Genomic DNA, 17,978 nt, shown 5'->3' on the forward strand with positions numbered 1-17,978 from the left:
CTCCGTAGTCCGCCGAGCCGCTCGCGCCTGCCACCATCTTCCGTTCCCGGCGATGGATTGCAAAATTACCCAGAAGACTTAGCGGTCTCGCGTCGGTAACCACTTCCTGGATCCAGGCGCCAACGGAAGGTGAGTATATAACTATTTTTTATTTTAATTCTTTTTTTTTACAGGGATATCATGCCCACATTGCTATATACGTGGGCTGCGCAATATACAATGTGGGCTGTGAAATGTACAACGTGGGCTGCGCAATGTACAAGGTGGGCTGCGCAATATACTACGTGGGCTGCGCAATATACAACGTGGGCTGCACAATATACTACGTGGGCTGTGCTATACACTACGCATACATATTCTAGAATACCCGATGCGTTAGAATCGAGCTACCATCTAGTATATAATAATAACAAGAGTATAATGGTACAGAGTAATCTGAAACATTAATATACTGTATGACAAAGTAAGAATTATATGACCTTAAATGATATCAGGAATCAGGAAAAAAGGAAGAAAAAAGAAAAAAAAACCTGGATGAAAAAGTGGCCAAAGGTAAAAAGAGGAACAGAAGGGGGGATTAATAAATAGTAAGAAACTAAAAAATGATAGTGTTGGCCCCCTTAAAAATAGTCTGGGTGAAATGGTAGATAAGGATGAGGAAAAGGCCAATCTGCTAAATGACTTTTTTTTCATCAGTATTTACACAAGAAAATCCCATGGCAGACAATATGATCAGTGATAACAAAAATTTCCCATTAAGTGTCACCTGCTTAACCCAGCAGGAAGTACGGCCGTGTCTAAAAATCACTAAAATTGACAAATCTCCGGGCCCGGATGGGATACACCCCCAAGTACTGCAGGAATTAAGTACAGTCATTGATAGACCATTATTTTTAATCTTTAAAGAGTCCATAATAACAGGGTCTGTACCACAGGACTGGCGTATAGCAAATGTGGTGCCAATATTCAAAAAGGGGACAAAAACTGAACTCGGTAATTATAGGCCAGTAAGCTTAACCTCTACTGTGGGTAAAATCCTGGAGGGCATTCTAAGGGATGCTATGCTGGAGTATCTGAAGAGGAATAACCTCATGACCCAGTATCAGCACGGGTTTACTAGGGACCGTTCATGTCAGACTAATCTGATCAATTTCTATGAAGAGGTAAGTTACGGACTGCACCAAGGGAAACCAATGGACCTAGTGTATATGGGCTTTTCAAAAGCTTTTGATACGGTGCCACACAAAAGGTTGATACATAAAATGAGAATAATGGGGATAGGGGAAAATATGTGTAAGTGGGTTAAGAGCTGGCTCAGGGATAGGAAACAAAGGGTGGTTATTAATGGAGCACACTCGGACTGGATCGCAGTTAGTAGTGGGGTACCACAGGGGTCAGTATTGGGCCCTCTTCTTTTTAACATATTTATTAATGACAGTGTAGAGGGCATTCAGAGTAGAATTTCAATATTTGCAGATGACCCTAAACTCTGCAGGGTAATCAATACAGAGGAGGACAATTTTATATTACAGGATGATTTATGTAAACTAGAAGCTTGGGCTGATAAATGGCAAATGAGCTTTAATGGGGATAAATGTAAGGTCATGCACTTGGGTAGAAGTAATAAGATGTATAATTATGTGCTTAATTCTAAAACTCTGGGCAAAACCATCAATGAAAAAGACCTGGGTGTATGGGTGGATGACAAACTCATATTCAGTGGCCAGTGTCAGGCAGCTGCTACAAAGGCAAATAAAATAATGGGATGCATTAAAAGAGGCATAGATGCTCATGAGGAGAACATAATTTTACCTCTATACAAGTCACTAGTGCGACCACACTTAGAATACTGTGCACGGTTCTGGTCTCCGGTGTATAAGAAAGACATAGCTGAACTGGAGCGGGTGCAGAGAAGAGCGACCAAGGTTATTAGAGGACTGGGGGGTCTGCAATACCAAGATAGGTTATTACACTTGGGGCTGTTTAGTTTGGAAAAACGAAGACTAAGGGGTGATCTTATGTTAATGTATAAATATATGAGGGGACAGTACAAAGACCTTTCTGATGATCTTTTTAATCATAGACCGGTGACAGGGACAAGGGGGCATCCTCTACGTCTGGAGGAAAGAAGGTTTAAGCATAATAACAGACGCGGGTTCTTTACTGTAAGAGCAGTGAGACTATGGAACTCTCTGCCGTATGATGTTGTAATGAGTGATTCATTACTTAAATTTAAGAGGGGACTGGATGCCTTTCTTGAAAAGTATAATGTTACAGGTTATATACACTAGATTCCTTGATAGGGCGTTGATCCAGGGAACTAGTCTGACTGCCGTATGTGGAGTCGGGAAGGAATTTTTTTCCCCAATGTGGAGCTTACTCTTTGCCACATGGGTTTTTTTTTTACTTCCTCTGGATCAACATGTTAGGGCATGTTAGGTTAGGCTATGGGTTGAACTAGATGGACTTAAAGTCTTCCTTCAACCTTAATAACTATGTTACTAATAACTGGGATAAGAGGAGTGAGATTAGGATTTTTTGTAACAGATTTGGAAAATAAAAACATTCTTAAAAAATAGAGCTACTATAATGTAAAACCTTGATTTGAACAATAGGTCATTTTTCTGTTAGAGCTAGGTTGCAGAATTTAAGGCTTCACAATAAAAAATGAAAGCATGCCTCCAGGTAAAAATTAAAACCATGTGCTTTTTTTCTATTGGTTCTCTGGACTCATCCTGATTTTAATTTATGGGACAGAAAATAGATATCTGACGTCGGCTATTCTTAGGAACTTAAACCGAAAAAAATTAACTGGGGTGTAAGTTGGTATGCATGCAAAATAGGAGCATGTTCACACTGGCAGTGCACTCACGGCCTTTGTTCCTGTTTTTTGTCTAGATTTGCGGCTCTTTTTTGTTTGCATCCAATTCCTTATTCTGTTTGCGCCAAAAGTTGCAACAGGAAAAAGGCAGGAAAAAGTCAATTTTTTTACTTTGCAGGCAAAATCATGAATCTTGTGTGCCATTTTCATGGATTTGGTGCCAAAAACAGCAACAAATACCTTAAAACAAAAAAAAGAAAGTAACTGAAAACCAATCAATTGATGAATTAGGGTCTTTATTTCAACTAGTCATTCTCAGCTCTCAGTTTCAGGCTGGTTTCTCTCATCCGACATTCATGGCCTGTGTATGGACCGCTATCTCCGGACCACCTATGAGTCTCCTAGCAAGAAATACTAATACTAATAAGTATACATGAGGGTGTTGAGTTTGAGTCAGGAGACCCCCGACTGGTCAAAAAGAAATGATAAGAGTGGACATGCTGAATCAAGACTGCGCAAAAAGGAATGGGAATTGTATTTATGCCCTCACAAACTTTTTTTTTTGCACTATATCAAGGAACATATTTTCCTTATTGTTTGGACAGAGGGCCACTAAATACAATAATACAGGTCAAGATTAAAGATTAACAACACGGGGACATATTTCTAAATTAAGACAGTTGTCTTAAAGAAAAGTAGGCCTCGTTGCCCCTAACAACCAATCAGACTGCTGCTTTCATGTTGTTTTCTTTCTTTATAAAATGAAAGCTGCATTGTGATTGGTTGCTAGGAGCAACACAGACAGATTTCCTTTTAGACAATTTTCGTAAATCTCCCCCATTTTTTTGTTACGATAATGTTTTTGTTTTTTTTTATTTTTTTAATTCTTCAAGATAAAAATATTCTCAGATGTTCGTCCGAGTCACTTTGTCACTGCGGCTAATCCTATTGTGCTTATGTGGAGATATAATGTCATGTTGTGCTTTGATGTTTAACCTATATCAGGCCTATACATAAGTTCACACATGAGGATTTCCCCAGACGTGTCGGGTATTTTTGTCTCTTTTGTTCAGCTGTTCTCATTTTCATTTGTCCATAGACATCTGAAACTTTACATTCATCTTGTACTGCTGCTGCGTGGCCTCGCATTATATAAAACACTTCATCATCGGAAGTAACCAGATATGTCAGTCACACGTCTTCTGTATGGATTGCGGACAAAGTGGGCAATATAGTGGCACAGACATAAATAATGCTGACTATTGGGGTCCTGTAACTACATGTTTGAAATCCAACTTATTGCCTAAAGTAAAGGAACCACAAACAAGTCTGTGCAGCATGAAGGAGAAGTCTCTTGAACAAAAGATTGAACATTCTGTAAAAAAAAAATGCTTTCACGTGGGCAGTCTTTTGCTGTAACTTACCTATTTGCTGACCTAAAAAATAGAACAAGTCTGTGCAACATGAAGAGGAGATCTGTTGTACAGCTGACTAAAAATTCTGTAAAAAAAAAAAATAAATCTTTCACCAGGGGATATTTATTTTATTTAGATTATCTAGCTGTTGCACTAGGGAAAAAAAACTATGTGCAGTTTGAAGAGGAGGTCTCTTGAAAATCCTGTAAAGAAGAAATCTTTCACCACTGCAGATTCATGTGATTTAGATTGTCTAACTGATGCCCTGAAAAAAGTCTGTGCAGCATGAAGAGGAAGTCACTTATATGCAGATTGAACATCATATAAAAAATATTGTTTTCAACAGGGCAGAGTCAAAAGCACTGAAAAAAAAACAAGTCTGTGCAGTGTAAAGAGGAAGTGTCTTGCATAGCAGATTGAACATCCTATAACATCCAATAAAAAAGCAAATCTTTTACCGAAACAGAAACAAGTGATTTCGATTATCTAACCACTACACTGAAAATAGCCAAGTCTGTGCAGCATAAAGAGGAAGTCACTTGAACATCAGATTAAACATCCTGTAAAAAATTAATATTTAACCAGGACAGGGTCCTTTGATTTAGATGATCAAACTGATGCCATGGAAAAAAAAATGAGAAAAAATATGTGCAGCATGAAGAGGAAGTCTCTTGTACAGTAGACTGAACATCCTGTAACATCCTGTAAAAAAAAATATATATATTTATCCAGAACAGAGTATGCTAATTTAGATAATCTACAGTAACTGATCCCCTACAAACAAGGTGAACCCCGCGACACTCGATATGTAAATTGAGCTTTATGATCAGTTGTAGAGGGCAACAGATTGTCCTCCTGTTCTAGAGGCCTCCACCTGGCTGGTGCTCGTCAGTATACCGCAAAAAAAGAGAATGCAATAGCGTAGAAGCCTATGCTATATACCTACAGACCCCAACCATCATACTGTTTTGGTGCCAATATGGAGGCATCATCATTCATAATGTTGGTCCATCATATCTGTGGGGACATCTTACGTGTTGGTGGCACCGTAAGAAATCATACTCTGTGGGGGGGGGGGGGCATCTGATTGCACCTATGTGCCGTGACCCTGTGTACTCCATCAAATAATTTTATTTTTGGAGGGAGGGGGCATGATTTATATGTATGCTCCTGATTGGATGCCATTAAAGGCTATAGGTGATTAATGCTACTGTTAGATCTCTGTTTAATGTATACATCACAAGATTTGACCAACATTCCAAATGCAATAATAGATGAGATGTGATCGAACCAACACAGAGAGGCCAGTTATTTAAGAGAAGTACGTTAAGGGAATTGCTGTAGATAGGCTGCATGCAAGGTCACCTCCAACCACTTTAATCTGCAAACCGCCCTTGTAGTGAACATAGTCCAGATACTATCGACACAAGTAGGTTCAAGGATATCTGCAAAAATTCCCAAAATTTGACCTTCACGTTGGTGTTTGCTGGAAGAAACAGTATGTAAGTGGTGAATAATGGCTCCATATAATTACATGTCAACATGCAAGTGAAGAACCATGGCCAATGTCAGCATGATCCTGATATACACATGCACAGATGATGACATTAACTGCACTTCTGATGTAACCTGGGTAATAGAAGAAATTGTAGTCGGTGATTTCCTATGAATGCCACTTATGAATAACTCAATTATTACAGCTTACTGTTTGTTCCTGATCTGGCAGAGAATAAAAGGGTTTGTGTGTTCCTCTTCCAAACCCATTATGTGAGCCAGATCATCTAGGGATATATATCCGAACAGGAAGTCCCGGTTATTTCCCACAACCAACACAGGTGAATTCTACAGCCTGACAAATACATTACTTATTACCTTATCAAATGTGTCATTGCATTACACAACGTTCACTCGCTTCGGGTTACTGAAAGTTCATTGCTTCCGAAATAGAAAAACATGAACTGAGAATTTATAGATATAAGAGATTCAATGTTAGACAGCAGCAAGGGGGGAGGAGGGAGATGTAGCTGCAGTCTTTCAGCCTTAGTTTTCATTGAAACAGCAAGAAGCAAAGAATTGAAGAGGATACATCGGCTTGGCTAGAAGAATGCGGCACAGCTCATACATCAAAAGGGGAAAAATGCACCTACTCAACCAGCATGGGAGAGTGGACACTAAAAACTTCTGGAGGAACAACATCTACTGCCAGTGGCGGGCACAGAGAGAAAAGGGCCCCTGTACAAGGACAATATATGGGTGCTTTGCAGCCCAAGAGTTCCTAAAAATACTAAATTGCACCTGCTTTGGGAGTAGAAATGGGCCCCCTTATCTCTTGGGCCCCTGTGCCACCGCACAGGTTGCACCAATGATATGTCCGCCACTGTCTGCTGCAGTTCCTTGTGGTTCTTCTTGTAAAGGATAGACACACTTTCAATTTTCAATGTAGAAGAGTGAAGTTTACAGGTAAACTACTACTTTAAGATCTCATGGCTCCATATAACTTGGTCATAAAATGTCACCCATTGAAATGTATGGAACTCTACTCTGCCTGGATTTCCCTATGAATTCATAAAGGGGAACATGAAATTTTGTTTCATTAGAAACTTTTCAATACAGATTTTGATATAAAAAAAAATGGTGCCCTGTCCGATCAGATACTGTACTATAGAATTATTCCGTCCAACATTTATTTTCCAGGTCAGAAATCTGAAGCTACTCAAGAAAACTTGTCCAAACTTGAGTGCCAAGATTTCTTACGTATCATTGAAGGGGGTTGGATCCTACTTGTGCACCATTATACAGTAGTGCCGTGGACATCACTAGAAATCCAAAGCTCACTCTTAGATTTCTGCCATAAGTGTACAACAAATTTGCAGTTTGCACGGTCATTTTTTATTATTATTTATTATGCTTTGCTTATATAGCGCCATCATATTCCGTAGCGCTTTGCAGATATCATCAACACTGTCCCCATTCAGGCTCACAATCTATGTTCCCTATCAATGTGTCTTTGGAGCGTGGGAGGAAACCGGTGGAAACCCACCTAAACATGGGAAGAACATACAAACTCGTTGCAGATGTTGTCCTTGGTGAGATTTGAATCCAGGACGTTGCAATGCAACATTGCTGCTAACCACTGAGCCACCGTTCTGCGTCGGATCCACATGAAGATTATTCCTATTGTGATTCAATGACATTTCTACATACAATCCACGAGAAATCCAGAACATACTCTTAGGGCTCATTTCCACTGGCGAGAGACAAATCGGTCCGATTAACGGACCGAAAAAACGGAGGAAAATCATGCGAGTGTCATGCGAGTGTCATGCGAGTGTCATGCGATTTTTTATCGCAACATCCGTCTGACATCCGTATTGCTGTCCGATTTTTACGCACCGGTGTCCTTTGAAAAGCCGTCAAATCAGCACTGTGTACAGTAAAATCACACTGACAGGTTAGAATAGAGAAGATACACTCACTGGCCACTTTATTAGGTACACCTGTCCAACTTCTTGTTAACACTTAATTTCTAATCAGCCAATCACAAGGCGGCAACTCAGTGCATTTAGGCATGTAGACATGGTCAAGACAATCTCCTGCAGTTCAAACCGAGCATCAGTATGGGGAAGAAAGGTGATTTGAGTGCCTTTGAACGTGGCATGGTTGTTGGTGCCAGAAGGGCTGGTCTGAGTATTTCAGAAACTGCTGATCTACTGGGATTTTCACGCACAACCATCTCTAGGGTTTACAGAGAATGGCCCGAAAAAGAAAAAAAATCCAGTGAGCGGCAGTTCTGTGGGCGGAAATGCCTTGTTGATGCCAGAGGTCAGAGGAGAATGGGCAGACTGGTTCGAGCTGATAGAAAGGCAACAGTGACTCCAATCGCCACCCGTTACAACCAAGGTAGGCCTAAGAGCATCTCTGAACGCACAGTGCGTCGAACTTTGAGGCAGATGGGCTACAGCAGCAGAAGACCACACCGGGTACCACTCCTTTCAGCTAAGAACAGGAAACTGAGGCTACAATTTGTACAAGCTCATCGAAATTGGACAGTAGAAGATTGGAAAAACGTTGCTTGGTCTGATGAGTCTCGATTTCTGCTGCGACATTCGGATGGTAGGGTCAGAATTTGGCGTAAACAACATGAAAGCATGGATCCATCCTGCCTTGTATGGAGCATCTTTGGGATGTGCAGCCGACAAATCTGCGGCAACTGTGTGATGCCATCATGTCAATATGGACCAAAATCTCTGAGGAATGCTTCCAGCACCTTGTTGAATCTATGCCACGAAGAATTGAGGCAGTTCTGAAGGCAAAAGGGGTCCAACCCGTTACTAGCATGGTGTACCTAATAAAGTGGCCGGTGAGTAGTGTTGAGCATTCCGATACTGCAAGTATCGGGTATCGGCCGATACTTGCTGTATCGGAATTCCGATACCGAGATCCGATACTTTTGTGGTATCGGGTATCGGGTATCGAAACAACATTAATGTAATAATGTGTAAAAGAGAGAATTAAAATAAAAAATATTGCTATATTCACCTCTCCGACGCAGCCCGAACCTCAGCGAGGGAACCGGCAGCGTTGTTTGTTTAAAATTCGCGCGTTTACTTGGTTACGTGAAGTCCCGGCTTGTGATTGGTCGCGGCGGCCATGTTGCCGGGACGCGGACCAATCACAGCAAGCCGTGACGTAATTTCAGGTCCTTGCAGGATTTTAAAATTACGTTCCGGCGTTGTGATTGGGCGCGTCATGGTCACATGGGCGACGTAACCAATCACAAGCCGGGACGTCACGGGAGGCTGGACACGCGCACATTTTAAAATGCGCGCGTGTCCAGCCTCCCGTGACGTCCCGGCTTGTGATTGGTCGCAGCGGCCATGTTGCCGGGACGTGGACCAATCACAACGCCGGAACGTAATTTTAAAATCCTGCAGGACCTGAAATTACGTCACGGCTTGCTGTGATTGGTCCGCGTCCCGGCAACATGGCCGCCGCGACCAATCACAAGCCATGACGTCACGGGAGGCTGGACACGCGCACATTTTAAAATGCGCGCGTCCAGCCTCCCGGCTTGTGATTGGTTGACCGCGATGCAACCAATCACAAGCCGGGACGTCACGGGAGGCTGGACAAGCGCGCATTTTAAAATACGCGCGTGTCCAGCCTCCCGTGACGTCACGGCTTGTGATTAGTTGCGTCGCCCATGTGACTGCGGCGCAACCAATCACAACGCCGGGACGTAATTTTAAAATCCTGCAGGACCTGAAATTACGTCACGGCTTGCTGTGATTGGTCCGCGTCCCGGCAACATGGCCGCCGCGACCAATCACAAGCCGGGACTTCACGTAACCAAGTAAACGCGCGAATTTTAAACAAAGAACGCTGCCGGTTCCCTCGGTAAGGTGCCGGTTCCCTCGGAGAGGTGAGTATAGCAATATTTTTTATTTTAATTCTTTCTTTTACACATTAATATGGTTCCCAGGGCCTGAAGGAGAGTTTCCTCTCCTTCAGACCCTGGGAACCATCAGGAATACCGTCCGATACTTGAGTCCCATTGACTTGTATTGGTATCGGGTATCGGTATCGGATTGGATCCGATACTTTGCCGGTATCGGCCGATACTTTCCGATACCGATACTTTCAAGTATCGGACGGTATCGCTCAACACTACCGGTGACTGTATATACACATAGAATAGGTATATATACATATATATGTCAGTGAGACACCTATATATGTATATTTATTTTTAATGCAGCGCTAGATAGCATAAAAGCAACTAATTCAATTGCCGGCTTTTTCCTTCTCCTTCACAAACCCGACAGGATATGAGACATGGTTTACATACAGTAAACCATCTCAGATCCCGTCTTTTATTACATATTCCTCTTCACTAATGTAACAAGTGTCTGTGTGTCAAATTTGGGGGCTCTTGCTATGAAATTAAAGGGTTAAATTGCGGAAAAAATTGGCATGGGCTCCCGCGCAATTTTCTCCGCCAGAGTGGTAAAGCCAGTGACTGAGGGCAGATATTAATAGCCAGGAGAGGGTCCATGGTTATTGGCCCCCCCTGGCTACAAACATCTGCCCCCAGCCACCCCAGAAAAGGCACATCTGGAAGATGCGCCTATTCTGGCACTTGGCCACTCTCTTCCCACTCCCTGTAGCGGTGGGATATGGGGTAATGAAGGGTTAATGCCACCTTGCTATTGTAAGGTGACATTAAGCCAGATTAATAATGGACAGCCGTCAATTATGACACCTATCCATTATTAATCCAATTGTATGAAAGGGTTAAAAAAACACACACACACATGATTAAAAAGTATTTTAATGAAATAAACACACAGGTTGTTGTAATATTTTATTGCTCTCTCAATCCATGTGATGACCCTCGCTTGGAAAAATAATAAACCAACAATATAGATACCCTCTCTGATGAACTGTCACGTCCCACGAGGTAATCCATCTGAAGGGGTTAAAATATTTTACAGGCACGAGCCCTGCTAATGCAGCTGTGTGCTCGTGCCTGTAATCCCCGGCGAATGAAGGAAATGTAGGTCAATGACCTATAGTTACCTTCATTCGCGGTGATGCGCCCTCTACTGGATGTCCTCATATGACCTGGAGCGTGGGAAAAAGTTCCCAGGCTGCAGTTCATGAGGACATCCACCAGAGGGCGCATCACCGCGACTCAATGTAAGTATAGATCACTGCTTTCCTTTCAGCACCCGGGGATTACAGGCGCGAGCGAGTGGTTTATCGCAGCTCGTGCCTGTAATATTAGTTAACCACTTCAGATGGATTATCTCGTTGGACGTGATAGGACATCAGAAGGTATGTATCTTGTGCGTTTATTATTTTGCCAAGCGAGGGCCTGCAAATGGATTGAGAGAGCAATAAAATTTTAAAACAACGGCTGTGTTTATTTCATTAAAATACTTTTAAATCATGTGTGTGTGTGTGTTTTTTAACCCTTTCAAACAATTGGATTAATAATGGATAGGTGTCATAATTGACGCCTCTCCATTATTAATCTGGCTTAATGTCACCTTACAATAGCAAGGTGGCATTAACCCTTCATTACCCCATATCACACCGCTACAGGGAGTGGGAAGAGAGTGGCCAAGTGCCAGAATAGGCGCATCTTCCAGATGTGCCTTTTCTGGGGTGGCTGGGGGCAGATGTTTTTAGCCACGGGGGGCCAATAACCATGGACCCTCTCTAGGTATTAATATCTGCCCTCAGTCACTGGCTTTACTACTCTAGCGGAGAAAATTGCGCGGGAGCCCACGCCAATTTTTTCCGCGAGTTAACCCTTAAATTTAATAGCTACAGCGCCGAAATTTTGCACATACACACTACTAACATTAGTAGTGTGGAATATGCAAAAAAAAGGGGGATATGAGATGGTTTACTGTATGTAAACCATGTCTCATATCATGTCGGGTTTAGGCAGGAGAAATGAAAAGCCGGCAATTGAATTAGCGGCTTTAATGCTATCTAGCGCTGCATTAAATATAAATATACATATATAGGTGTCTCACTGACATATATATATGTATATATACCTATTCTAACCTGTCAGTGTGATTTTACTGTACACCGCGCTGAATTACCAGCTTTTCAAAGGACACCGGTGCGTAAAAATCGGACAGAACTCGCATGGTGCGAGTGCTGTGCGATTTTTTTCTCGCACCCATTGACTTCCATTGGCGAGTCTCGTCCGAGACTCGCAGCAAATCGCAGCATGCTGCGATTTTTTTCTCAGTCCGATTTCGGCTGAGAAAAAAATCACAAATGAAAAGACACCTATTGAATAACACTGGTCCCAGTGCAATCCGATTTTTTATCGGATTGCACTCGTCCGTTTTCCTCGCCAGTGGAAATGAGCCCTTAGGCTGTGCCCACAATTAACTTTTTATGCTGTGTATTTTTACTGCGTCACTAATGCAGATGCAGGTCTTACAGATCTAGCAAACTGGATGGGATTTATAGAAATCTTCTGCCCACTGTGCTCCTTTACTCACCGTAAACTGACCTGAGAAGGGTGGTTCAAATCCACAACATGTTAATTTCTCTTACGGGTAAGTGGATTTTTTTTATGTGCGGATTTTTCCCATAGACTTGCATGTGCATTGTTTTACCCAGAGGTGTATCTAGCCTTTCCTGCACCCGGGGCAAAGGATCATTCTGGCGCCCCCCCCCCCCCCCAAACCTCCCCCATTTGAACCTTAACTCTATTGAAACTGTATGACCAAGCCAAGGTACATTCCTGAATCCCCATAATTAAAATAGAATACCAATAAAAGTAAAATTGAATCAGGAGCCCCATATAATCCTGCATAAAGGTTAATAATGCCCCATAAGATACTCCATAGACACATTTGCCCAATATAGTGCTGCAGAAATGTTGATTATGGCCCCATAAGATGCTCCATAAAGATATTTGCCCCATTATAGTGCTGCACAAAAGTTATGGCCCCATAAGATGCCCCATACAGACACTTGCCCCATATAGTGCTGCACAAACGTTATGGCCCCATAAGATGCTCTATACAGACACTTGCCCCATATAGTGCTGCACAAACGTTATGGCCCCATAAGATGCTCCATACAGACACTTGCGCCATATAGTGCTGCACAAACGTTGTGGCCCCATAAGATGCTCCATACAGACACTTGCGCCATATAGTGCTGCACAAACGTTATGGCCCCATAAGATGCTCTATATAGACACTTGCGCCATATAGTGCTGCACAAACGTTATGGCCCCATAAGATGCTCTATACAGACACTTGCCCCATATAGTGCTGCACAAACGTTATGGCCCCATAAGATGCTCCATACAGACACTTGCGCCATATAGTGCTGCACAAACGTTATGGCCCCATAAGATGCTCTATACAGACACTTGCGCCATATAGTGCTGCACAAACGTTGTGGCCCCATAAGATGCTCCATACAGACACTTGCGCCATATAGTGCTGCACAAACGTTATGGCCCCATAAGATGCTCTATATAGACACTTGCGCCATATAGTGCTGCACAAACGTTATGGCCCCTGTTGTGAATTTGGATTCTGGGCTCCCCCGGTGGCCGCTTGTGGAATTGGACCTGTCATCCTCTTTCCTGTTTCACCTGATTCCATCAGTAGTGGGTGTCGCTATTTAAGCTCATTTCTCTGGTGGTTTCTTGCCGGTCAACAATGTTATCTGATGCCTCTCAGTGCTTGTTCCTGCTTCTAGACTACTACTAGATAAGTTGGACTTTTGTCCATGTTTTGTTTTGCCTATTTGTTCCAGTTCACAGCTGAAGTTTTGTTACTGTGTCTGGAAAGCTCTCGTTGATCAGGGATTGCTACTCTGGCGTTATGAGTTAATGCCAGAGTTTAAGGTAATCTCTGGATGGTGTTTTGTTAGTGTTTTTCTGCTGACCATGAAAGTATACTATCTGTCTTCTGCTATCTAGTAAGCGGACCTCAAATTTGCTAAGACTATTTTCCTGCTGCGTTTGTTGTTTCATCTGAACTCACCGTCATTATATGTGGGGGGCTACTGTCTTCTTTGGAATATTTCTCTAGAGGTGAGCCAGGTCTTATATTTCCCTCTGCTAGCTATTTAGGTCTTAGGCCAGAGCTGGGCATCTAGCGATAAATAGGAAATGCTACCTGGCTATTTCTAGTTGCGCGGCAGGCTTAGTTCATGGTCAGTATAGTTCCATCTTCCGAGAGCTTGTCCCTCTATAGGCTTGCTATGATCTCTGCCTGCAGAGATCATGACAGTTTGACCGGCCAGTAAAGTGTTAAAGACCCAGGTTGAGAAAGGAGAGTTATAAGAAGTCTGCTGAAATTTTGTCTTTCTAATGCCCCTTCAGTTTTCCAGTCTTTTATGCATGATATTTTCCGCGATTTTCTGGATAAATTTATGATAATATATCTGGATGATATTCTGATTTTTTCTGATGACTGGGACTCTCATGTCCAGCAGGTCAGGAGAGTTTTTCAGGTTCTGCGGTCTAATTCTTTATGTGTGAAGGGGTCTAAGTGCGTTTTTGGGGTCCAGAAAATTTCCTTTTTGGGGTATATTTTTTCTCCCTCTTCCATTGAGATGGATCCCGTTAAGGTGCAAGCTATTTGTGACTGGACTCAGCCCTCCTCTCTTAAGGGTCTTCAGAGATTTTTGGGCTTTGCCAACTTTTACCGCCGATTTATTGCTGGTTTTTCGGATGTCGTTAAACCACTGACTGATTTGACCAGACAAGGCGCTGATGTTGCTAATTGGTCCCCTCATGCTGTAGAGGCCTTTCAGGAGCTTAAGCGCCGTTTTGCCTCTGCCCCTGTGTTGCGTCAGCCTGATGTGAATCTGCCTTTTCAGGTTGAGGTTGACGCTTCGGAGATCGGAGCTGGGGCAGTGTTGTCGCAGAAAGGTTCCGACTGCTCCGTCATTAGGCCTTGTGCCTTCTTTTCTCGCAAATTTTCGCCCGCAGAGCGGAATTATGATGTTGGGAATCGGGAGCTTTTGGCCATGAAGTGGGCGTTTGAGGAGTGGCGCCATTGGCTCGAGGGGGCTAGACATCAGGTGGTGGTATTGACTGACCACAAAAATTTGATTTATCTTGAGACTGCCAGACGCCTGAATCCTAGACAGGCGCGCTGGTCTTTATTTTTTTCTCGCTTTAATTTTGTGGTGTCATACCTACCGGGTTCTAAGAATGTTAAGGCAGATGCCCTTTCTAGGAGTTTTGACCCGGACTCTCCTGGTAATTCTGAACCCACAGGTATCCTTAGGGAGGGAGTAATTTTGTCGGCCGTTTCTCCTGATCTGCGGCGGTCCTTGCAAGAGTTTCAGGCGGATAGACCGGATCGTTGTCCGCCTGATAGACTGTTTGTTCCGGATGATTGGACCAGCAGAGTCATCTCTGAGGTACATTCTTCTGCATTGGCAGGTCATCCCGGAATTTTTGGTACCAGGGATTTGGTGGCAAGATCCTTCTGGTGGCCTTCTCTGTCACGAGATGTGCGAGTCTTTGTGCAGTCATGTGACGTTTGTGCTCGGGCCAAGTCTTGTAGTTCTCGGGCTAGCGGACTGCTGTTGCCCTTGCCTATTCCTAAGAGGCCTTGGACACACATCTCGATGGATTTTATTTCAGATCTGCCTGTTTCCCAGAAGATGTCTGTCATCTGGGTGGTCTGTGACCGTTTCTCTAAAATGGTCCATTTGGTTCCTCTGCCCAAGTTGCCTTCTTCTTCTGAGTTGGTTCCTCTGTTTTTTCAGAATGTTGTCCGATTGCACGGTATTCCTGAGAATATTGTTTCTGACAGAGGTACCCAATTTGTGTCTAGATTTTGGCGGGCATTCTGTGCTAGGATGGGCATAGATTTGTCTTTTTCGTCTGCTTTTCACCCTCAGACTAATGGCCAGACCGAGCGGACTAATCAGACCCTTGAGACATATCTGAGGTGTTTTGTCTCTGCTGACCAGGATGATTGGGTTGCTTTTTTGCCATTGGCAGAGTTCGCCCTCAATAATCGGGCCAGTTCTTCCACCTTGGTGTCCCCGTTTTTCTGTAATTCGGGGTTTCACCCTCGATTTTCCTCCGGTCAGGTGGAATCCTCGGATTGTCCTGGAGTGGATGCGGTGGTAGAGAGATTGCATCACATTTGGGGGCAGGTTATGGACAATTTGAAGTTGTCCCAGGAGAAGACTCAGCGTTTTGCCAACCGTCATCGTCGTGTTGGTTCTCGGCTTTGTGTTGGAGATTTAGTGTGGTTGTCTTCTCGTTTTGTCCCTATGAGGGTCTCTTCTCCTAAGTTTAAACCTCGGTTCATCGGCCCTTATAGAATATTGGAGATTCTTAATCCTGTTTCTTTCCGTTTGGACCTCCCTGCGTCCTTTTCCATTCATAACGTTTTTCATCGGTCGTTATTGCGCAGGTATGAGGTACCTGTTGTACCTTCAGTTGAGCCTCCTGCTCCGGTGTTGGTTGAGGGTGAGTTGGAGTACGTTGTGGAGAAAATTTTGGACTCTCGTGTTTCCAGACGGAAACTCCAGTATCTGGTCAACTGGAAGGGTTACGGCCAGGAGGATAATTCTTGGGTCAATGCATCTGATGTTCATGCTTCTGATCTTGTTCGTGCCTTCCATAGGGCTCATCCTGGTCGCCCTGGTGGATCTGGTGAGGGTTCGGTGCCCCCTCCTTGAGGGGGGGGTACTGTTGTGAATTTGGATTCTGGGCTCCCCCGGTGGCCGCTTGTGGAATTGGACCTGTCATCCTCTTTCCTGTTTCACCTGATTCCATCAGTAGTGGGTGTCGCTATTTAAGCTCATTTCTCTGGTGGTTTCTTGCCGGTCAACAATGTTATCTGATGCCTCTCAGTGCTTGTTCCTGCTTCTAGACTACTACTAGATAAGTTGGACTTTTGTCCATGTTTTGTTTTGCCTATTTGTTCCAGTTCACAGCTGAAGTTTTGTTACTGTGTCTGGAAAGCTCTCGTTGATCAGGGATTGCTACTCTGGCGTTATGAGTTAATGCCAGAGTTTAAGGTAATCTCTGGATGGTGTTTTGTTAGTGTTTTTCTGCTGACCATGAAAGTATACTATCTGTCTTCTGCTATCTAGTAAGCGGACCTCAAATTTGCTAAGACTATTTTCCTGCTGCGTTTGTTGTTTCATCTGAACTCACCGTCATTATATGTGGGGGGCTACTGTCTTCTTTGGAATATTTCTCTAGAGGTGAGCCAGGTCTTATATTTCCCTCTGCTAGCTATTTAGGTCTTAGGCCAGAGCTGGGCATCTAGCGATAAATAGGAAATGCTACCTGGCTATTTCTAGTTGCGCGGCAGGCTTAGTTCATGGTCAGTATAGTTCCATCTTCCGAGAGCTTGTCCCTCTATAGGCTTGCTATGATCTCTGCCTGCAGAGATCATGACAGGCCCCATAAGATGCTCTATACAGACACTTGCCCCATATAGTGCTGCACAAACGTTATGGCCCCATAAGATGATCCATACAGACACTTGCGCCATATAGTGCTGCACAAACGTTATGGCCCCATAAGATGATCCATACAGACACTTGCGCCATATAGTGCTGCACAAACGTTATGGCCCCATAAGATGCTCTATATAGACACTTGCGCCATATAGTGCTGCACAAATGTTATGGCCCCATAAGATGCTCCATACAGACACTTGCGCCATATAGTGCTGCACAAACATTATGGCCCCATAAGATGCTCCATACAGACACTTGCCCTATTTGCTGTTGCTGCGATAAAAAAAAAAATCACATACTCACCTCTCCGTTGCTCAGGCCCCCGGCACTTTCAATATTCACCTGCTCCACGTTCCTGCAGCCGCTCCATCTTCAGCGTCTTGTGCACTGACGCTCAGGGAGAGGGTGCGAACTAACTACGTCACCGTGCCCTCTGACCTCAGCATCACTGCAGAAGACGCTGAAGACGGCGCGGCGCCCGGACCAAGGGGCAGGTGAATATCACGCAGTGCTGAGCTCCCCTCCCCGTTATACTCACCTGCTCCTGGCATGGTGCAGTCCCTGCTTCCCTGGCGCCGGCAGCTTCTTCCTGTACTGAGTGGTCACCGTTACCGCTCATTACAGTAATGAATATGCAGCTCCACCCCTATGGGAGGTGGAGCCACATATTCATTACTGTAATGAGCGGTACCATGTGACTGCTCAGTACAGGAAGAAGCTGGGGTGCCGGGGAGCTAGGGACCGCG

The sequence above is a fragment of the Ranitomeya variabilis genome, chromosome 7, assembly GCF_051348905.1.
Source record: "Ranitomeya variabilis isolate aRanVar5 chromosome 7, aRanVar5.hap1, whole genome shotgun sequence".
In the NCBI taxonomy this organism is placed as follows: Eukaryota; Metazoa; Chordata; class Amphibia; order Anura; family Dendrobatidae; genus Ranitomeya; species Ranitomeya variabilis.